A 24,203-nucleotide genomic window follows, 5' to 3' on the forward strand; every position below is an offset into this window, starting at 1 on the left:
CAAGCATTTTGAAATCACTTTTCAGACTTGTTGAAATTGCCTGACTACCGTCAGTTGCTTGAACTCGGCGGTGCCTTGAGTCTATTTCCCCGTCAGATCAGCACGTGCCCCATAAACACTCCTTTCCTTCATTCATTGTTGGCAATTTGATTTCTTTGTGCTTGGGAAGGTGCTAAGCCTTATCATCCAACACCAAAGAGCGTGGAAGCAGGAACAAGATACAGTATGTCCTTAAAACCATTACATTTGCTTTTGATCCATGTGATACAGACTTCTTAAGGATTCTAAGAGTAAATGGGTAAAATCATTCATTCATTCCCCAACCCCCCATAAGTAATCCCTTGTTTTTGGGTAGTGCTTTTGACACTTCCCCCTAATTCCTTTATCTTCAAGATCTCACTAAGCCTTATTACAGTCTCCTACTTTTCAGTAACTGTCCTACAATTGGAGGCAATAGTTTAAGACATTAATATGTGTGACTTGCTTATCTTTTTACCCTGAATTTCCTTTTAGCAGTGTGTAGACCAAAAAAAAAAAAAAAAAGGGCAGGGGTGGGGGGCTCAAGTTTTCCTTTGTAAGCCTCTTCCTTTCCTTGTATTTGCATATTTTCCTAGTGAACTTGAGTAAACCTTCCTCTTAAAGATTAAACATAGTATCCCAGAGAGAGGCTTCATAAACCATGCCCAATGGGCAGTAACTATTGCCGCAATGACCCACAGCAAGGTAGTCTGGTAGAGGTTTCTAGAATCTTCCCTCAAGCTTTAGAAGGAAGGATTAAATTCAATTTTACATGAAAAATAATCCAGCTTTGCTCAGACTTCTCTATGTATAATGAAGGCAAACACCTGTTGGCATGGTGGTAAAGAAAACAGGGGATGGTGCCCCGGGCCGCGCTCCCACGTGGATCCCCCACTTCCTGCCTGTGGGATTTTTTGCTTCAAGTTGCAGCTTGAAGTCTCAGTTTCTTCATCTGTAAAATGAAGACAGTTTTATCTACCACATACGCCATAATCCTGAGAGTTAAATGAGGGAATATATGGAAAACACTTAATGTCAAACACAATTTAACCCCGCAATAAATATTATTGATCGTTTTCAAAGTGAGGAGCTTCCCATACGAACCCAGACCCAGGCAAGGTCAGAGGGAGACAATGAGCATTATTTAGGGTATTTTAACACTAAAATCATCTTTAAAGAGAATGAATATAAAACTTCCCCATGGCCAAAACAGTTACCTCCCAGGAGGTGGTACTGACTGTAGGGGTTCTAGAAACAGTCTACCCTGATCTGCATTATATAGCACTCTAGTCATGGAAAGGTTTATTCACATATAAGAACTGTGTGCTTCACTGGAGTCCTATTAGACCTCAATAAGACCAAAGAAATCATTTGGTTAATGTTCTCTGTGTGTGTGTTCATTTTCCTCTTAGTCCGCCTTGCTCCATGTAAATTACCCACAAACCCAGTTTTAGAAGAGGGCTGCTTAGTGAGAGAGCCAACTGTACAGAGACAGTCACGAGTGTCATTGTGGGTATATATCTAGGTGTATGGAGCCATGAAAGTACGTGCTCAGAGATGGCATGGTTTGTTTTCAAACACAAATATTTCTACTGACATCCTGAAATTGGTGAACCTGACCATCAACCTAGAATTTCTGGTCAACAAACCAGTCACCATTTTCTAGCCATCCCCTAACATCCCCTGCACCGTGCCGGGTCCTACTGAGCCGCAGACTGGGCAGGTATTCGCAGGTACTGACTGCAGGTGTCAGAGACAGGCAGTAAAGGCAGTAGGCCTCCCAGAGTCAGAGAGACTAGAACGCAGAGACTTCTCTAGCAGGGTGCAGGGTGGAACCTGACTCGGGGAACAGGGGCAACGCCTTCACAGACTGATCCCATGCCATAAAATGTTCAAGGTACTCTGGTCCCATAAACCATACGAAGTCTACTTTATGATGGGTGCACCGAGGTGGAAGGGAAAATTGTCTACTGGTGTATTCTTAATCCTTTTAATCCCGACAACACCAAATGATTACTGGCAGAAACCTTCCCATAAAAGATTAAAGGGTGGGGTGATGTTAAGGTGCTCTGCTTAGATGGAGTTATGATGGAAAATGACTTTAAAATTTTTTTGGTTTTGTTATATTTGAAGCAAAATTTATGTGGAGAGAAGGGGTTTTAGTTGGGGAGTGGGCCAAGCGGTTCCAAAGGATCCTATCACATGCTCATTTAACCAAATGAGGGCCACCTGGGGCAGGGAAACTGCTATTAATACATGAGTAAGAACAGAGGATCATACTTAGACTATTGCAGTTTTTATGGTATGGGTAGATTAAATATTTTTCTTGGTTTAATATTTATAGAAAATAAAAACTCTGGTTCTTCAAACATGGCTGGAGTTCTTCCACAAAAAGTTCAATACGATCTCTGAGGTGGTTTGTAGAATTTTGGAGAGTGGAGAAAAAGAAATGAAATGGCAGATGGAAATCTCTCCCTATGCCTTCCTGTTATCTTCAGAAGGGTTCAAAAACCTGTCAGCCTCTCGATCTGATTTTTTTAGGGTGCCCAAACGAGGCACCTGTTAACTCCCAACTTCTTGGTGCCATTAGTGCTGCGTCATCACAGAACTCGAGAGCCCGGCAGAGAGTTTCAGCCTCGGCACCACCGGGCATAGTGGCCGGATGGTTTGTGTTGGGGGCCGTCCTGGGCATCGCAGGTTGTATAGTGTCACCTGTGGCTTCCGTCCGCTAGATGCCACAGCAGAACCCGCCCCCCCAACCCTGAGATGAGCCCCAGAAACGTCTCCAGACATTGCCCATTGGCCCCTGGGGGCAAAACCACCCCTGGCTGAGAACCACATCAGAGGAAAGTCAAGAATCACGTGGTCCAATCTCATCAGACAGCTGAAGAAACTATGGCCAAATACAGCATTCTGAAACGGAGTTCAGCGCTTTTCTCCCTCAACGGTGCTGCTGCCTGAGAACCAAATTCTATTATTTATTTATTTTTTTGCCCTGCGCTCCATGCTGGGGAGCTGAGTTCCCCAAGTCTATTGTCTGGAATGACAACAATTCCCAGAGCCTTACAAACAGAGAAGCCTTGAGGCTCGATAGGCAAAGCGTGGCTCTGGGTGGTGCCCAAGGGGCCACCTGTCTGTAGAACCCGGGGATACCCACCAACAGGAAGCTAGGAGAATCTAACCAGTTCCCAGGTGGCATTTTAAAAGACACATTATAACCATAACTTCCAACCCAATTCCAGCCACAGGCATTATGAATCCTCAAGCCAGAAGTGAAATACGCTAGAGGAACCTCATGAACAGAGTGGTTGGGTGTTCCTTGCTAGCTCCTGGCTGGTAAGAATCTAGCTCTCTCTGTCTGAACATTGTGTGTCTTTTAGTCTACTGGTTCAGAAGATCTCTTTGTATGAGTGTCTTCACTTGCTAAGAGGTGACGGTTTTTGGGAAAAGACATCGCTGGAAATGGTACTACCTCTTCCAGCCCTAATGTAAACCACACTGCAAAAAGAGGCGCTATGCTAAAAACAAAATTCACTCTGAACAGCCTGGAGGGACTAGCGACTGGAAGAATTCAGAAAACATGAGCCCCCAGCGCTAATCAGCCACATTTAGAACCACTTGAATATATTTTGTATTTAAAGGAATTTTATTTATGATAAGAATTTGAATGTCTTCTAGCCTCTGCCCCACCCCTTACTTAAAAGATGAAGTGACATCATTTAGCTAGAGCAAAGAATGCCCTAAAAAGAACTAATAGGCCACTTTGTTTCTACCACTTAGGGAAGGGGGAAAAAAAAAAAAAGCAAGACCAAACCTAACAAATGCTGTTGTGTTTTTTTTTTTCTCCTTCACAAAAATAACAGAAGGAAAGCTGCTACTGTAATCAGCAGTGATTGCAGGCATTTCCTGTATTTTTATATCAAGCTGGTTGTTTTTTTTCCATTACATACCCAGTGAACTCCAGTTAGGTCAAGACTAGAGAAAAACAGTACTAATTATGCCTCCAAACCCACAAATCTGCCTACTTAGCTCTGCTAATTTGTGTCGACTCCATGGTTCCCAGGAACCAGTGAAAGAAAAGTCTTCATAAGCCATTGGATCCTTCTCCAGAAGCCAAGGCCCTCAACGTCCCTGTGCCCCTTACCCCAATCCAGCTTAGTGTCTGCGTCCCAAGAACAAAGTTTTGCTCCTCATGTTCCAGGTTGAGATTCAATCCTGTTGTTCAAATGAGAGAGGCTTGGGTCAAACACCAGGCTCTCCTGGGTCCGTGTTCCAGGCCTAGCTATGGACAGGTCAATGCCTAAGCCTCCAGGTCCCATAGTTACTCTTGACCAGCAAGAGGGACCTTTGTTCTTATGTTTTATTCCTAAGAAGGTCTCCGTCCTTACACGTCACCTTCTGTGCTTACAAGACAACATTCGGAATGTCCTTATTGAAGTCGGTGACAATGCGGTGCTGACCAAACTGACTTTCTGCTTGTCTCTTTTGTTACTTCAAGGCTTTCCATGGAAATTGTCCCCCACTGTGTTTCTGCCTTTTCCCCTAATTTTTAATATCTGGCTTATGATACCGCACCACACTGGGCTTCGCAGTCAACAAGGTGTGTGCAGAGTAGCCAGAGTGCCTAGTCTCCCTTTCGAGCCTGAAGAGCCATGGAAAGACTTCTTGATCAATATGAGATCATCATAAAAGGGTGACAAGATCTTTGGCCAAACTTGGGCAGTTTCTCTTTCCCCACCCTGACCCACAACTGCCCACGGACCCATTCTCCTTTGTTTGTGGATTCTGAGGTCGGTTTTCTTCTTGGTGATGCCTCCTACGCTCAAGTTAAACAAATTATCTCATGGGTTTTGAATGACGAGGCCACAGAGGAGTCTCCGGTTGACAAAACTGTCCCAAGGACATTTTCCTCTATATTGGGTTACTTGACTCTCTGACAGTTTATTCTTCAATTATCCATGCTACTTAACATTTTATCTTATTGTTCATGAATTCCATTGTTTGATGTAATAGTCAACTTCCCAGACTAGGAGAGCTGAGGTGGAACTCTGAGGTAAATAAATACCATTCCGAAAGAGCTTCGGAGGATTAGACATGTTCTCCTAGTCCTTCTGCGATTACCTTAGATGACCCCACTCTTCAGCTATGGATATACTTTCAGGTCAAAGTCGGACACCTTTAGCGTCAACCTCACAACAAATCCACTACCCCACAGAGATCACTTACCGAGAGCCCAGTTGCACAGTAAGATATCACGAGGTAAGAATAATAGCAATAAATAATCACTATGCCTTGCCTATGTCCTTTTCAAGCATACCTCATTTAATATTCCTAAAGGTCACTGGGTGCCTGGCTGGCTCAGTCAGAAGAGAGTACGATTCTCGATCTCCAGGTTGTGAGTTCAAGCCCTGCACTGGGTATAGAGATTACTGAAAAAAATAAATAACTAAATTTAAAATATATATATATATATATATATATATATATAATCCTAACAGTCACATCAGGTAGGTATTATTCCTATCCCAGGTTTTAAATGGGGAACCTGAAGGTCAGAAAGGAATAGAACAGGTGGGCATGCAGTGCCAGGATCCCACCTGTCCAGGTGTGTCCAGCTCACAGGCACGTGATCTCCCAGCTGAGTTGCGGCATGTCGGATCCCTGGTTGTTAATGTGGAGAGCACTGAGGCTGCTGCTTCCGCTCCCTTGATTTCTGGACCTCACGTAGAATTTATTTTAGAATGCATCCTTTCAAAACCCCTCAGATAAATCAGGATTTTTCCATTAAATGCTCACATTATTTTTGATGCAAAATGATTTTCAGAATTCAGGTTGGCTCCTAAAGGAGAACCCATTAGTCACGAAGGACACCATTCACAGGAAAATCAAGAGGGGAGTGTAAAAATATTTAAAGTAAAAGCAGCATCTTCCCCTGAATGAAGTATCCCAGGAGGACTCCCCAAAGGGGATGACAATACTCATTTGGATTTGGACATACTCTTTTATGTTTGCCTAAAAAAAAAAAAAAAAAAAAAAGTCCATTTCCTTATGGCAGAATTGAGAAATACCCAGCCTCCTGATGCCTTGCGTGCTTTCTGAAAGAGCTAATCTGACCGAATTTTAAGTATGTTTGATAGTCACCTGTGGGTTTTTTTTCCCCTCATGTTCCTTCAAACATTAAATTGGGTTCTTAGCTATTAAAGATAAGATCCTTTGTTTCATGTTCTTTCACATATGAAATTTGACCCACAATTTTCTTTACTGCAGGCTTCCTTTTAGACAATAGCAAGAAAAACCACCAAAAAATTCTTTAGATTCTCCAAGCGAAATATCTTTGTGCTATCCATGGTTTGGTTTTCCCCTCTGCAGACCTCAGGGTTGAAGCACACACTCTTTTGCTACTTTCTCCTTCCCCTGATTTCAGTCTAGGAAGTTTTTAACCCTCACGTTTCTCTAGCCAGCCTTTCAAGGAGTTTTCGTTTGTTTGTTTGCTTCACTTAGAATTCTTCTCAGAAAAAACATTATTTGTGATCATTAAACTACTGTCTCTGGCTAACCACAGGGTAAAGTGGGGACAGAAAATGTCAACTGGGGTGGTGAGCACATGGCGGCTGCGGGGTTAGCACTGTTATTAGCGCAGACCAAATCCCAACAGTGTCATGGCTCACTTGGTTTTGGTTGAGTTGGGGAGTGGGGAGGAACTCATTCTCAGGTCAACCCAGACTTGTGAGCTCACGATCGTTCCAAGCTGTCCACCGTATGGCTTACCATGTGGCGTTACCCCAGAAGTTCTCCAATCTCCTTCTGCATTTTCCCTCATCTTCTTTTATTTGAAACACTGAGGTCTCAGTTACCCAGCTGCTTGTTACCCAGCATGGAGATGGTTTAAGCTAGAATCCTGGAGCTTCTCTTACGGACTGTAGTTGCAAAGGAGCTCATGCCCACGTGTGCACGCTGTTCTGTAACAAGTTCTAAAAGGCACCTCTTATTTGACATTGTCCATCTGTAGGTGTGTGCCCCCGTGTCAACAGGGATATACTCCCTGACAGTGGCTTACCTCCTACGCAGCTGTAGGCTGGGCCCCTTGGAGGGCCACAGACGAGGAGAGGTCATGACCCCCGACGAAGGCCTCAAAATTCAGTTGGGAAGACCAAAAAAATGAAGCATGTTGAGCTGGAGCAAGCATCCCTACCCACTCTCTGAAATCCCAGGCCACTGGGCAAATGCTCATTCACCCTTTGGGGAAATCTCACCCCAATCCTCCTGCTCCTGTCACGTTACAAAGCAAGATCTTTCCTCCTGTAACTTGAGGCCTTTGGTTCCCGATAGTAAGGAATTTTGTCTCACATTGAAAAAATAAAACACAGACTCATATACAAAGATACTAGAAAAGAAAGCAAATGGTGGGAGAACTCTCTGAGCTGTGCTCCCCAGGATACCCTCTGTGATGGGGCGCTAACCACGGAGAGAAAGAAAGGAGCCTGTGTTTGGTTCCAAGAAGGTTCTAATTATAGCTCGGTATCTTATTTCCATTGAGAACACTGATTTATAATTCAGACACGCACACATACACAAAGAACTTGGTAGCCTTGACGCAAGTACTGACACACACACAGATAGCTCCCAACTCTGGCTTCTTGTATGCAAGGATACATCCCTCATCAATGGCCAGATACCATATTGTGTACACACAGATGTGTCCTTCGACTGTACAGGGTGCCCACGAGAGAACACTGTGAATCCCCAGGGAAGTGAGGCTTCTGGGTTCTTCATACTTCCTAGCGCATTCTTCCAATCCCATGCTCAGGGGATTCCCTCTGGACAAGACGGACTGGGTGGACATGGTTTGCTTGGGATTTGGGTTTTATGAGGTGTCCATTTCTTTGTGCCAACAATAACTTAGGTCTTCAGGTTCTTGCCAATAATAATCACCTCTTCTACCTCTCAGGAACACAGAAAGGATGGGGAGCAGTATCTGGGAATAGGCCCTCTCTGTGGGAGCCTACAAGGTCAGGCTGTGAGAGCCTAAAGTGATCAGCTGAACTTGGAACCTTTGTTCTGCTTTGGATACTTGATAACTTGCAAAATAATACTCCCCTGCCACATTACCCAAGTATAACCTTCCAGGGCCTGTGACTGAGGCTCACGCTCCACTGTGGTCAGGAGGGACACCAGATGGAGAAACTCTCCAGAGTGTGCTCCACATGGAGGGCCACTCAGGACAGGCTGCAAGGCTTCATGAAGCTGTCCCTAGTCAATGGGATGGGATTTCCTGGGATCTTCTAGAACACACAATCTTAAGAAAAGGGATCCCTAAGTATACAGTATTAATGCCTCAAACCCTTTTTCTTCAGATCCTGTCTTTTTCTTGTATTTGAATTCACCATATTTTTAAAATTCATGTCAGTATATCACAAAATTCTCACTGAATCATTAAACGCAGTGAAGAGGCTTTCCTGAGGGAAAGAGTTTTAGATCCTTCTAAAAGCCTTAGACTCTTGGAGGGCAATACTGTTTCTAGCTATGTTGGACAGGTGATGCCCAGCTTCTAAAAGGTTGCAGCCTTAACTCGGAAAAATCATGAACAAAGCCCTCTGACCACAAAAAACTAGGTCTGACATAGAAATTCCCTCTTGGACAGGCCTAGGTCTGCCTGTTTAGTTCTATGCTACTTGACATGCCCATCACTGCTGGGCCAAGCAGAAACAGAGCTCAGCACTATAGAGTTTTTCTGTGAATGTACGTCTCCCTGTTCATCTGGCTCCAAAGGCCAGCCTGCTAGTTGTTCAGACATTAAAAATATGTCTGGGGAATGAACAGAGAGGTAGTGATTAATTCCCATTAAACCAAAACCACAGATTCAGAAAAAAAAATATATATATACTTATACATATATACACACACACATATATATACACACACACATACACATATGAGAAAAGAAAATAAGTAAAAAAAAAAAAAAAGAAATGAATAACCAGCAGTATCTAGAATATTCTTGAGGCAAAAAATGCAGAGATGAAGCGCAATCACCTGTCCCCACAATAGCTGGGACTGAGACGAATCCATAGCTACTCTTCCATCAAGATTCACTGCTTTATGGCAGAAGTGAGAGGGTGGTTATTGGCCTGTTGCCCTGTTACCTGCATCAGCCAGGAATCTCTTCTTGCCCCAGGGTTACCCCTGTCCAGGGCTGAGAGGCAACCCCCTACACGAGGCATGCCAGGAAACAGCCCCATTCCCTTTCCCCACTGCCATGTCTAGCTGGAGAGACCCATCCCTATATGGTCTAGGGCATTTCTCCTGCTAATGTTTAAATCCTTCTACATACCTTCTGCCTTCCTCAGGTCCTGCCTAGAGTTTCCAGCTCAAAAAGGGAGACTGAGGCACAGGGAACACTTGGTTTAGAGGAAGAGATAGGACAACTGATAATAATATGTTTTGAACATCTAGCGAGGTCCTGACCACATTTTATGAGGAAAGCATTAACATAAGCATTTGACAAATAAGGAAACTAAGGCTTAGAGTAGCTTAGAAATTCCCCAAGGTCAAACATCTGTAAGTGACCAGTCTGGTGGGATTCAAATGCTGGGCTGTCCAACCTCAGAGTTCCATATTTAACTGTGGACTACAGAGCAGGTTGAGAGAACATGTTCTCAACGAGTGACTTAAAAACAAAGAACAAAACAAAAAACAACAAAAACACTTAGTCCGGATCTATATTCCTATGTATTTAGGGTAATTATTTTCAACTGTGGTGTAGTAACAGAACTGGGGTGTCCAAGTCAGCTGTTGTCCACAAAGTAACTGGATAGTACCAACACAGTAATTATGGTAATGGTTAATACAGTGCTCACTGCCTACCCAAATACTGGGCTAAGTGCTTTGGTCAATGGCCCTATGTAAACCCTACAACCTTCTTGTAAAGGGAGTATTATGGCCACGTTTCATAGATTGTAGAATATACACTCCTCCCCCCATATTTTAATAATTTTGATGATGCATCTTAAAACTAAAATTGACAATTGTTTTTTTCAGTTAAAAGAACAGAAAAAGGGAGGGGAACAAAGAACAAACATAATGAATAATTACAAAAATGGCAGATATCAATTCAGTTATGCCAATAATCTGAATACACCAAAGAAAAATAATTTGTATATGTCAATTAAAGGACAGAGATTGTTGGAGTAGATTAAAAAACAACAAATAGAGAGAAATGGAGAAAGAAATACGTAGTTCTCACACTAGCTAAAAGAAAGCTGGATTACCTATGTTAATTTCAGACAATGCCGACTTTACAATGTAGAAAAGTATCAGAAATAAAGAGGCATATTACACATGACAAAGGGGTCAATTCTTCCAAATGATCTGAAGTCCAAGCAGGTATGGACCTAACAACAGACTATCAAACTAGAGGCAAAAACTGAGAGAACACAAACCCTCAATAGGATATACATCACATCCGCTCAGATGGATAATCCAAAAGCCAGCTGATAACAAGTGCTGGCCAGGATGTGGAGAAGTCAGAACCTCCGTGTGTCGGTGGTGGGAACGTAAGAGCACACGGCCACTTTGGAAAACAGGCAGCTCTTCCCAAAGTTAAACACGGCTGCCATTTGGCCTGGCACTTTCATTCCTAAATGAAAACCTGGGTCCCCTCAGAGACCGGTACAGCAATATTTATAGTGGCGGGTGGATCCATGAAGCCAGGGGTCCTGAAGCCAGATGGATGAATAGACAAAACATTCTCTGTCCTACAATGAGACTCAATCCAGCCACAAAAAGGAATGAGGAACCGATGCATGCTACAACAGGGATGGACCTTGCAAACATCCAGAAAGCCAGTCACAAAAACCTGTGTTTTATACGGTTCTATTCATATGAAATATCTACAGAGAAAGAAGGTAGATAAGTGGTTGTGTGGGGCTAATGGTGAAGGGTGGGAGGCTGGGGGAATGACGGTTAAAAGGAACGAGGCTTCTCTTTGGGGTGATGGAAATGTGCGTGATGTGTGGGATACAAAACAACAGCAACAACAACAACATTGATGTGCATACTTGCAGTGGGTGAACTGCACACTGGGTGAATTGTAGCTCAGAAAAATTGTTGGAAAAAAAAGATAACTGTAACTGAAGGGAGAAATGGACAAATGGCCCCTTCCAGTAATAGATCTGGCGGGCAGAAAATCAGTTAAGGATGTAGGTGACCTGAACATCACTCCCCAATGCAAACTACAGATACAGTGTTCTGGTCAGTGTTTAACAACGGCTCTCCAGGGGAACAAACCTTGATCTGCAGCATTTGCTGAATTCCACCACTGATTTCAAACCACCAGCGAAATGTCACTGATCAAAGAGCTGGGCAGAGCCACCGAGTCAGCTTTCCCTTTGGTCCACTGTTGCTGGCTCGTACTGGCTCTTACAGACCAGACTGCTCACCTACCAAGAATTGTGTGAGCTGATGGTTAAACATGGGTAGTTTGAAATAGACAACATGGGCAATATTTACACCACAGCAATCAGCTACAAATTAGGTATTTCTGTCTGCTTAAAGCCAGTTCATCAACACACAGCATTGAATTACACCCCCAACTCATGATTCTGCCTGCATCATCAAAAGACAGAATGCCCTTGGACAAGTCACACGACCTCTGTTTCAGTTTATTTCATCTACAAGGGACGGAACTGGAGGAGCTGACCTCCAAGTCTGCTTCCACCTCTGCAATTCTATTAAATAGTAAGCCCCTCTTCCATGGTCCCCTCTTACCATACAATCTCAGTTCATGTCCCTGGGCAGTGACATTACTTCTCACAGTTCATCGGTGGCCCCTCAGGATGGTGACCCTGGCCTTCCCTCAAGCCTCACTGCTCACCAGGCCTCCCTTTCTGGTTTGAGATATGGGCATGTGGAAATTCTTTAAACCCACAGGCCCATTTAGCATTCCCCGACCCCAAGCCTTTGCACATTCTGCTTCTGCTCCTTGGCTCCCTCTCCCACATCCTCTCATTCTGGCCAACTCCTCCTTATCCCATCGGGCCTCTATGGAAGAGGTCACTTCCCCCAGAAAGCCTTCTTTGACTTTCTCCAAGTAGCTGAGATATCTCTGCTAGGTGGCTCCCTAGTACCCCAGTCTTTCCCTATCATCATTCTTACTAGGTTTTATTGTTATTTCCTGTTTTATCATCTGGCATCCCCACCCAAACCTGAGTGCCAAGAGGACAGAGAATGTTTGTCTTTTCCTTTTCATGGCATCTTGAAGTCCTACACCTGACATACCAAGGGGTCCTGACAACCACCGACTGAATAAATGAGCATCTGTTTAAGCATGGTGCTCTCTAAACAACAGATATTTTTTGGGTGGGGGGGCGTTGCTTCTCAAGAAAAGGCACAAACCCAAAGAGAAATCCCTTTGGATGAATGCTTTTACATTAGCAGATTTCAACCAAGGGAGCAAATTTCATCAGACAGATGCACCACTTCTGAGGAGGTCTTTGACCCGTGGGCATGAGCTGTTCAGTCCCAACGGGACCACAACTTTCTAAGCAAGCAGCCCCATTCTTCAGCCACTTCTTGCCCATATGGTGGGTTTTAGCCCCTCAAGGGAACTTTGCTCACTACCGGGATAAGTATTTTACTTGGCTACAGCAGAGCCTTGAAAAACTATTCATTTTGATTAAGAGGAAGGACTGTGGAGACATTAGGAAGAGGAACTCACACAGTGATCTGATCCTCAAAGAGCTGCGAATGGGACCACCTGCTGATGAAGTCTCATGTTCCAAGGGATCATGGCACTCTGGGCCACACCTCTGAACCCTTCCAAAGGGCACCAGCTACTTTCGCTGTTTGGATTCAGTTACCTCCAGGGCCTCACTGAGATCATTTGAAGACACTTTTCAGAGTTTCATTTTCAGATTCTGTTCAAGGCATTCCCAGACCAATATTTTAGGGTCACAGGGCTAGATCAACTAATCCTGCCTACACGCAGGGAACTGAGGTCCAGAAAGGAGAATCTGCCTAGGTCACATGGCTGAGGCAGCACCTATTAGAGTTCTGGCTACTGATTCCCAGGCCCATGTTCCTTCCACGGAAGTTCGTCATGAACCAGACACCGAAGAATAAAAAGACTCATGGAAGGGGCACAGCACACAGAAAGGGGGCCCAGGGAAATGCTGGTCTGCCCCAGCAAGAAGTCTGTTAGAAAATTCATCCTGCGGCCAAATATGTTTAGAAAATTCTCCCACTTCTCCAGAGGTGTTTTCTCAACATATTTGAACAGGTCGTCCAAGAAATCAAGGGCCATGGGGCAAAAGCAGAAGTTTAGTGTAACTGGGGGAAGCCTTCTCTATAGGATCTTTCAACCAAGAAGCAGTTACAATACAATTTGAGAAATGCTACTCTATTAGGCAACAGATGCAATGTTAACAGGAGGAAGAGGGGACTGACTAATGGCCTTGAAAAGGGCCAGGGGAAAGTGAGCTGAAGCTGAATCTCAAAGGACGTGAGTTAGAAAAAAATAGAGAGTGAAAAAGAAGGTATGGTCTTCCAGGAAAAGGCAAAGGGAGGAGTCCTATTGTGACCGTCGATGTGCAGGATTGAGACAACACGGGCACAGCATGTATGGCTATGTGCCGATGAGGACACCTGGCAGGCTCAAGAAGATATTCAAGGAGGAACCTGGCTGGGGGGAAACACTAGAGACACTGGAGAGTGGGGGTGGGGGTAGAAAGAGACTGTGCGCAAATCGCAGAGATGAAGCGAGTTAAGAGGGTCAGCTTGGGGATGGCTTTGGGTAAGAGGTAGAAGCAGTCTAGACATTATCCAGATAACAGAGAGTGATTGCAGACTTCTGGGCCAGAGAGTGCGTCAACTCCTTGTTTCATGATAATTAATCTGCAGGAATGGTCAGCCTGTTACCACATGACCAGAGAAAGAAGCAAAGGCAATTAAGTGTGACCCGAGTGGCCTCCACGTGAAGCACCCTGCCCCCCACCGCCCAACGTGGACTCAGACATGGCCCACAGAGACCACAGGACCAGCTCAGATGTCTGGGTACACTTGCTTACCATGGGGCAAAGCCCCCCACGTTTTGCTAAAACAATTCCCATTTTTAGTGGGTCAATCATTAGCCAAAGACACTGAAGAAACCAATTCCTCTGACCACTCCTCAGAAAGATTCAGGCTCAACTGTTGACTACATTGTATTAATGCATGTTCCAAGATTTCTACCTTCTAGAGCACGTTTTACAGCCATAAAACAATAGTCATAAAATAATAATATAAACTAATCATAATCATAGTCATAAAATAACAGGTATTGATTCCCTCTTCCTAAGGCTGATCCCACGGTCTCAGACTCGTCTTTGGAACCTCTCACATGACAAGACATTTTCAGCGGTTTGCTAGCTGGCAGGATGTATTTGCAGTGAAATTTGCAAGATGGACAAAGTGAATCTTACCAATGGTTCACTTAGGCACTTGTGAAACAGAATACTATGACGATAATGACAGCAGCTAACACTTAGGGAGGACTTAACTTTGTATCAGACATAGTCCTAATTACTTTATGGGTGTCAATGTGTATTTGCTTCTCTCAATATCCTTCTGAGGAAGGGAACACCACTTCACAGATGAAGAAACTGAGGCTTAGAGAAATAAGTTCCTTGCCCAAGATCATATATCTAAAGAGCAGTGAAGACAGAGCTTGAAGCCAGAAGTCCTTTACCACCATACTGGGTTCTCAGTTCTAGGACAGGCATCTTGAGAAATACAAAAATAGATGAATAGATGACAAGGTCCTCCATCAGATTTTTCTTTCTTTTCTTCTTCTTCTTTTTTGGTTTTTTTTTTGACACATACTATTAGCTCAAACTTTGTTTGAAACCCTCAAACAAATTTAATCAGGAATTTCCCTCTGGTTCCAAACTTCGTGTTTGCTCTGAGACTCTGATGCCAATGAGAGTCAGAATTTGACTTCTGATCAGGTCAGCAGTAATATGACTTCCTTAGATGAATGTAAATTTGGCTTTTCAGCCCAAGCAAGCTCAATTTCTGCCTCTCCTCGTCCCTCCCCTTTATCATGTCCCAGTGACTTCACCCTGTGCTGTTACTGGCAGGTTACAGAGCAAAAAAATAGTTTGGGGTAGAGATGATCTCATGTTTAAGTAAACTTGGCCCCACAGAAAAGTAACTAGTCTTGAAAGAACTCTTGATGACATTTAGCTTTCCTTTATCAGGAGGACAGCCCTTCAATGAAGCGACACAGTGCAGGGACAGGATGATTCTCAGTACCGAAATGCACATTTCCAAAGGCAACACGTTTGCTGAAGCAGATCCCGTAAGGGATCGGGTGGTGGGGATGTCGTGGGGAGCTCATGGAGATAGATAGATGCAAATGGAGCCCAACAAGAAGTCTCAGGCACCAGAGTCAGACTTGCAGCTTCCCAGGGCAACCGCATCTGTTCAGCCCATTGGTCACTGTCATGTGCATTTATCAGTACTTGCCTGCCCTGTCCCAGGTTCCTCGAGTGCTCAGAGTCTTGGAATACTGCCAAGAAGAGGCTCCCCTCTCTGGAATGGTGATCCAGCCCTGCCCTGGCGGGGCCCTTTAATGTGCTTGGGGGATATAACGTCACATACCCACCAACCTGTGCCCCTCAAGCAAGTGCCGTATGGCACCATCATTGCTGCTGTGTGCCTGGATCTCTGCAGGCCTTGCTGGGCCTCAAACAGCTTCCAGAGGCCTTTCTGTGTCCATAAACTGATTTAAATCTTTCAGTGTATGCCAAGACTGCAGCCTTGGCCATCTTGTTTTATTTATTATTATCAGCTCCGTTTTATAGATGAGAACACTGGGGCTCAGGGAGATCAGGACATTCCCCAAGGCAACACAGTTAGTAAGCGGCAATGCTGGGACTTAAACCTGAGACTTCCATATTAGTTTACTATGGCTGCCATAACAAAGTACCACAGACTGAATGACTTAGCAGAAATTTATTTCTCCCAGGCTGGAAGTCCCGGTTTAAGGTACTGGCAGGACGGGTTTCTTCTGGGGCCTCTCTTTGCCGCTGGGAAGTGGGTCTTCTCCTGGTGTCTTTACATGGCCCCCTCTATGCATTTGTGTGCCCTAATCAACTCTTCTTAAAGGGACACCAGTCCTATCAGATTAAGTCTACCTACATGATCTCATTTTACTTTTCACCTCTTTAAAGGCCTTATCTCCAAACACAGCCATAATCTAAGGTATTGGGGATTAGGGTTTTAACATAGGAATCTGGAGGGGACACAATTCACTACATCCTCTGACTCAACAACCTTAGCTTCCCTTCATCTAACCAATATGAACAGAGCTTTCTAAGAGCCAAGGGCTATATTTAGTACTTCTGTAAATGCTTTCTCATGTGATTCTCAAAACAGTCCTGGGTAATCCCATGGGGGAATGAGGAAACTACCTTTCGGGCAGTTTAAGTATTCTGCCCAGGAAGACATAATAAAGATGAGGTAGAGCCAGGACTTGGCCACAGTTCTTGGAGTCCAAGCTCAGCACTGTCTCCAATATACAGCTTTGCTTCCCATGTGAAATTGCAGCTCGCAGCAATGGGACAGGGAGACCTGACAGTGGCAACAGCAAGGTGGGATCTGGTAGAATCTCCTTCTTCAGAGAGATCATAAATCTCATGGACAATGGCAGAATCTCTTACTGTGATGATTAAGTGAGTTAATAGGTAGGTGTAAAGTGTGTAGAATAGCGTTGGGTTTATAACAAAGGCTAAATAAGGGCCTTGTTACCCTTGGTTATTGTTGCCACTACTGCTGTGCTGTACTGTGGTTGTTGTTTTTGTTATTATTATTATTGACTTCTGGACAAAGAGAGTAGCTTGAAGAGCCACAACTACTTTTCTCTCCTTCCCAAAATTACACAAAAAGATCTAAATACACAAAGATGGGGAGAAGGAGAGAGGAAACAATAGCAACACAATTTTGGAAGCTGGAAAGCCAAAGGATGAGTGATTAATAACTTAAGAGAGTGGAGAAAGTTCAGTTGGTTGAGCACCTAACTCTGGATTTTGGCTCAGGTCATGATCTCAGGGTCGTGAAATCAAGACCCACATTGGGCTCCACACTCAGTGGGGAGTTGGCTTGAAATTCTTTCCCTCTCCCTCTGCTCCTCCCCCTGCTCCTGCACACACACTCTCTAAGAAAATGAATAAACAAAATCTAAAAAAAAAAAAAAAAATAAGACTTGAGAAAGCACTGAATCAAGGACCCCCAATGGGGAAAGTCAAGAACGGTTACATTTATGCTACAGAATCTCCCAACTTCTGTCCCAACCAAACTGCAGACATTTGCAGTAACAGTTATTTCTGGAGATAAAGGTGGGGAGAGAGAAAAATGGTTGGATGAAAAGCAATTATAAACTCAGATTCTCTTCTTTACTCTGCACAGTCCCTTCTCGGTCCCCACAGGTTTATTCTCTGGTGAAGAAAAACAGTGGGTCTCTGGACACAGGGTGGGATGGGGGCAGAGGGCAGGCACCAGGGTACAAAGCTGGAAATGGAGGAGTTCTCTGGACAATGTCTCCTGGGAGTGGGGCCCTCCAGGCCTGCCTCCTCATGTAGCTACTACAGTACTGGCTGCTAAGTCCTTTCCCTTTGGGCAGGATGATGGAAGAGTCTTCCCAGGATAATCTGAACACTCTAAGAAGAAAGTTCTAAAAGTATTGACAGTCAGGAATTTCCCAACTATGTGGCTAGCCATATTAGCCTACAATGAAGGCCAAGTTGACCAATCCAATACTCAAATGACAGCTCCAGAAAGAGAGAACAGAAAGAATCCTTAAAGAAAGAAATATTTTCTAGAACTGAAGGACAGATTTTTCTAAATTGAAAAAGTCTATCTGGAGCCCAGTGAAATGGATGAAAAATGGCCTACAGCACATCATTAGTAAGTAATGAACAAGCTTCCAGGAAAAAAGAGAGAGATCTGTACAATGGGATCCAGAATTGAAATAGCTTCAGACTTCTTAACAGCAACACCGGAAGTTAGAAGGCAATGGAACAATTTTGAGTGAGAATGGATTTCAATCTGGAATTCTACACCCAGCCAAAGTCTTTATCAAATTTGAGAGAGACATAAAGATGGCTTTGCATATAAAAGGAAAGGCTAAAAAAGGTACTGCCCATCCTTCTCAAAGAACTGCTGGGGCTGCTTCACTACATCAAGGGAATATATTGAGACAGAGATGTGGGATACAAAACACAGGAGCTTTCAGAGAAGAAAGAGGTCAAAGGAAGCGTGAGGACGGCAGTATGGGGACAGTCAGGCAGCAGCCATGGGGGAACTGTTTAGACAGAGTGGGCTGGAGGGCTCCAGGAGAGAGCTTTCCACGAACATGAAGTTGACAGAGTATCCACTGCACCGAAACATCCTGCAGGGAGACATGGACAATTTGTAGAGTTTGTGCTGACCTAATAACTACATAGAAAGCAAAGAGATCATTATCATCTCCAGGGAAAACAAAGAAAAGGTATAGAAAAAGTAATTATAGCTTACCACATGGCTTTGTTCCAAATAGTATTTCTTTTTTTTTTTTTTAAACGATTCTATTTATTTACATGTGTGTGAGAGAGAGAGAGCACACATGAACCGTTGGGGGGGAGGTGGGCAGTGGGAGAGAGAGAAGCAGACTCCCTGAGGAGCAGGGAGCCTGACACAGGGCTTGATCTCAGGACCCTGAGATCATGACCTGTGCTGAAGGCAGAGGCTTAACGGCCTGAGCCACCCAGGTGCCCCCAAACAGTACTTCACAGTCATAATAATGCATACGATGTATATTCATTTAACCACAATTATAGAAAACTCTACTGAGAGGAAGGGAAGATGGGATGTTGGGAAGGGAGTATGGATGTCATAGGGCAGTGGGAGTAGGAGTAGAGAAGTAAACTCTCACTTCCACAGTGGATAGTCACTACATAATGCCTAAAATAGAGTTTTACAAAAGTAACAATAACAGCATGTTAGTCAGAAATACAGAGATCTGTTCCAAAAGCCTCAGCTGAAAAAACTGAAAATGGTTGTCTCTGTGGAAGAGGAAACTGGGTGGAAGTGAGAAGGAGGGCAGAAAACAGCTTTTTATTGTTTAAGTTCCTTGTGGAATGGTTTGACTCTTTAACTCTATGTATATCTTTGATTAAAATAACATCTACACTTTATAGTACCTTGCTGGGTAAACCTGGGTGAGTTCCTATCCAGTTTTGGTTTCAAGTTCCACATCTAGAAAATGGAATTGGTTTAGATCACTCTGAGACCTCCTTGATCTAACGATGGAGACTCCCGACAGCCTCCTATTACACACTCAGCCCTTACATCTTCAGAAATGTTATATCACAATATCATTTTCTAGAATGGCTGGAGGGCTGCTGACAGTGGAAGGTAAGGTTCTGTGGGGGGAGAAGATCCCAGAACATCCTGAGTGATCTTCCTGAAGGCAAGTCATAGAAGAATGGGAAGGAAGAAATCATCCTATTTCCTCCTCCTCTTCCTCTGCTTTTATTAGCTTTAGATAAATTGAGAAGGTAGGGAAAGAAGACAGGAATCTAAATATTAGACCTTCCCCTTGTTAGCACAGGCTTTAAGTAGAGCTCTTCCCCACGTCAGGAAATGCTGAATTGTGTCAGTGGCAGGAGGGGGATCCCAGGGATCGAGGCAGGCTGTCGTTCCACAAGCTAAGCACACACGTTCCCTCTTTGACTAGCAGGAAGATAAGGCTACAGTTTGTATCACATTGTCCAGGGAGGTCGGGCTTGCAGAGCATGGCTACGGACCTCAGCAACCCCTTCTTGGCTTTGTCTTCCCGTCCCGTGAGGACAGGCATTGAAGATCCAGCTCCATTAGATCCTCGGAGGTATTGCCTGAATCTGTGTTTCAGGCTCTTCATTCCTACTGACTTTTTAGAAACATGATTATCAACAAGGCAAGCCTTTCCTAAGCACCTCTTAAGTACCGAGTGATTTAGCATGGACCAGAGGAGAGACCCCTCTCTCCTTGGGGCTCTCTACTACCCCCAGTTTGGGCAACCAGGCACATGACAGGTCCCCAGGGCAGGATGGCTGTTGGGCAGTGGCAGTGACAGCTCACTGAAGACGGAAAGTTCTGAAAAATTAAGGGAGAAGTCATAACTTCCCCTGTGCTAGATAAAGACCAAATTTTTATGCACCACGTGAGATGTTACTCATGAACATTTTCCAGGAGGAAAATGCCTTGTCATTCCCCACTGGCTTTCTGATCCTCCACCTCGGCCTCCTGTCTGACTTGGAGCCATCACGCTCCGTCCCGGATGCAGGAGACACGCAGGCATTGTCTGAGCTCCAGGTCAATGCAAGCCAGTCACAAAGAGGTTCAGGAACCTGCTCAAGAAGAGTTCTCAAAGGATTTTCCAGAAAACGTTGCACTGTTCTACTGTGGGTGGTTCTAAGGTTGGTGAAGGGAAACTGACTTTTTACTTTTCTCTGCTGCTCACATTTTTATTTTTCTTAGGACTACCACTTTTATCATTAAAAAAAAAAAAAAAGGAGGAGGATTAAATTTTCTAAGAAGGAAGAAAGGAATTCATTCTTCTGACGTGATTCTAGGAATCCGTTTTGGAGCTTGGGCTAGATAAAAGATCTCCAATGTTCTTTCAATCCGTCTTAATAGAAATCAAGATACAACAAGATAGTTAATCTTTACTAAGGGCCTACTGTGTGGCACACACTATTAAAATTATTTGGAACTATTAAATCACGAAATCTCCATAACTCATGAGATAGGTACGTACAACTATCATTCCCATTTTACAGGTGAGGACACTGAGGCATGGAGTGTTAAGATGCTTGGCCAATGTGGCCGAGGGCACGTTCTTCACTACCCTCCATCACAGGGGTCCTGACTTCTGAACTCTGAAAGAATACAGAGATACATTCCTGACTGCCAAACCTTTGCTTATCTTCCTCAGGGCCCCCGGCTGTCCTCTCTGTCTGAGGCGGATCACACCATCTCTCTCATGTTGCACAGACAGAGGGGCGCTCTCAGAGAGTCAGCTGCTCCGACTGAGCAGCTCAGATGAAAATGGGCAGGCAGCAACCCTGATGGAGATAAACAGAGAGTTCTCTGAACCCGCTCTTAAGGAAGGCCTACCTCTCAATACCTCTACGCCTCATTGTGTGTGGGGGCGGGGTGGGATGGTAAAGGAGGAAAAAGTTGTTTTTTTTTTTTTTTTTAAATTTAAGGCATGGCTGGACACAGTGCCAGCTTCTGCCATAGCACAGAGAGGATTCCAGGAACACGGGGTAGGAGACAGAGAGACGGTACCCTGCGACAGTACACCTGCTTGGTGCTGGAACCTGACTCAGATGAGGACCAGAAGAAAGAGGGCCATGCCTGTCAGTGTGGGCTCTCCTTAAAGTTTGAGCCGCCAGCCACAGAAATGACGCTTTCCTCCATTCTTGAACACTGGCCAATTAGCTGTTAATTAGTGTGTGTATAAATTCCAGCAGGAAGGCCGAAAATTCCATCTCCACTCCAGCAATCAGCTTCCTCCTCCAAAACCTGGCCTTGCCAGTCTCCCAAATAAACCCCTGCATTGCACAAAACATGGTCTCTGCTGGGGCTTCAGAATAGCCAGGGGCAAAGAGGTGGAGACACACTCACAGGTCCCCGCCACCAACCAGCTGCAGACATATTGCCTTCTACCCTCTTCTGTGGCAGCCTAATACAGAGCAACATGGGAAACAGAGATCCCAGCATCCTCATTAACCCATAAAATGAGAGCTATGAAGGATCTGGGGGCCTTTTAGGGTCAAGGGGTTAGGAATGTTTCCAATACAGACTTTTAAGAAGTACACACCAATGGGAGGGAGCAACCACTTGCTCGGGATTTCTAGGGACGGGGTACAAAGGCTCCGAGAAATGAAAAAGAATGGCATCGGGGACAGAATGGCATGGTTCCACTGGGCTGGAAGGCTCTGGAGCATCAGAGACTAGAAGAACAAGTATTTAGTGAACACCTACTATAAGCAGGCTGTTGTTCTAGGCCCCCCAGGTAAGCACTCTGCTGTGGAGTTCTCAATCACAGAACAGGGATCTTAAGTAAAAACATAAGTTTTGCAAAGAGAACCTGCTAATGGCTGTTCCAGAGGGAAGGCATGATCCCCAGGACAAACTGGGTGGTCAGGGAGAGCCTTACATGAGCAGGCAGGGCTTGACACAGTCCCCAGAGGCAGAATAGAATTTTTCTTCATCTCTGGCCCCAAATTCACCTGAGGAACACTTTTAAAAAATATATAGATTCCTGTATCCCACTCCAGACCTATCGAATCAAAAACTCTAGAATGTTACCCTGGGTAACATTTTTTTTTTTTTTTTTTTTTACAAAAAAAGATATAATTATGGTAACCTTCAAACACACACAACAGTAGATAGGTCAGTGACCCCCCCTTCACCACATGTGCACATCACGCAGCCTCAGCAATCAGAAACTCAGGGCTGTTTTTTTTCTCACCAATATCCTTATCGATTTCCCCTCCTCCAGTATTATGGAATCTCCATACCCTTTAAACCAGAGACTCTGAGGCAGTCAGAACAGGGGCGTGAACTGGAAACGACTCATTGATCAAGACCCAGATTGGGAGCAAGGGATTTCTAGGGACAGGGGTACAAAGGCTCTGAGAAATGAAAAAGAATGGCATCAGGGACGGAATGGCAAATAATCTGGAGCACCTCGAGGGTGGGATACATGGTTGGCGGGGACAGTGATAAGGGTCACACGATCACTGGGGGCCACCAGGGCCCCACTGTCACAGACTGTGTCTTTGTGAGAGACACAATAAGCCACCTCCTCTGGGTAGGAAAAGCACCCCTTTCCCGGGCTGAAGTCAGCCACAGCAGCAGAGCTGGCTGAGACGCCATCCGCTGCTCACGTCTGCTGCCCTCCGCTCCTGCGCTGTGTGCAGACCACACAGCTGTGCATGGCAGGTCCGGGGCACAAAGGAGTCGGAAGGAGGCTAAAAAGGGACGAGTGTGACCGTGGTGTGATTTGAAAGAACGCCGGGCTGTTGTGCAGGGGGAAGGATGGAGAAGAGGGCAGGGAACTGAGAGGCAGTAAGAGACTCGAGTCTGTGAACGACTGTAAGCTCATCTGGGAAGGAGGCAGCAGGCCCCTGAGAGTCCCTCCTGAGAGAGAGTTTGGGGGGAGAGAGCTTGTTTGGGTTCTGGGGATAACTGGGGGCTGGATGTAGTAACGCAGGGTCGCTGGCACATAGGAGCATGCATGTGTTGGAATTGCTCAGGCAGTGTGTTTAGGGTAGGGGAAGGAGGGATGAAGGCCCTGGGGAAAAGCAGCATTGAGAGAATAGAGGTTGGAGGGGAGCAGCAGCCAGGCCAGGGGACACAGAGACTGAGGAGAAATGTACAGGGTGGTGGGAAGGAGTGTTGAGAGGAGGAGGGGAGGGGAAGTGTGGCTCCTAGAAGCCAAGAGAACTTGGTGTCGACAGGTGTGATGAGAGGGAAGCAGAAAGGGGACAGGCAGACCTGTAGGGGGGAGATGAGTTTTGGAGTCTCTGGGATGACACCTCAGAGTTTGGACTTGGACTTGGAAAGACAGGGTGACAGGTGTCATGGTGTACAGCATGAGCTTGCTGATCAGTCACTTAGTCTTCCTCGGTCTGCCACTGATGGAGGTGGCCTTGGACAAGGTACTTCAGGAAAGCTCAGACTCCCTGCCGGGAAACTGGATGACTGCACTCACTGTAATAGGGACGGAATGACGATGATGTTGCAAAGGATGGAGGTCCTTCTTCCTGTCATGGGCACCGGATGGCGCACGGCCTTGCAGTGAGCTCTTCCCACACACAACTCCTGTATCTTGAATGGGCTTATGAGCTGCTTTGGGGCAGAGATTAGGGATTTAAACTAACTGGAATCAAGAGTCACTTGTTGAATATGTACCATGTAGAAAACAAGAAGAGCGCGTAAAATAAGATGACTGAGGGGTTTAACCAAAAATGTGGTCCTAAGGGAGTCTGCAACTCGGTGAAGGAACCACAGCAATGCCTAACGCTAACACGATGAGGACAGTGGTAGGCGTAGCAACGGCAGTCTCAAATCCCATTCATTCCCGAATTTCTTCGCATGGAAGCATGGGTGGTAGAGAA

The 24,203-nt window shown here is 45.0% G+C and overlaps 1 protein-coding gene across 7 annotated transcripts in view; it reads right to left on the minus strand.

Moving 5' to 3' along the window:
• Positions 1–24,203, minus strand: part of PRKCE (protein kinase C epsilon) — a 517,695-nt gene that overhangs the window by 57,978 nt on the left and 435,514 nt on the right. The window lies entirely within an intron of this gene.

Source organism: Mustela putorius, unplaced genomic scaffold (assembly GCF_011764305.1).
Source record: "Mustela putorius furo isolate JIRA1106 unplaced genomic scaffold, ASM1176430v1.1 tig00000224_pilon_pilon_pilon, whole genome shotgun sequence".
Classification (NCBI taxonomy): Eukaryota; Metazoa; Chordata; class Mammalia; order Carnivora; family Mustelidae; genus Mustela; species Mustela putorius.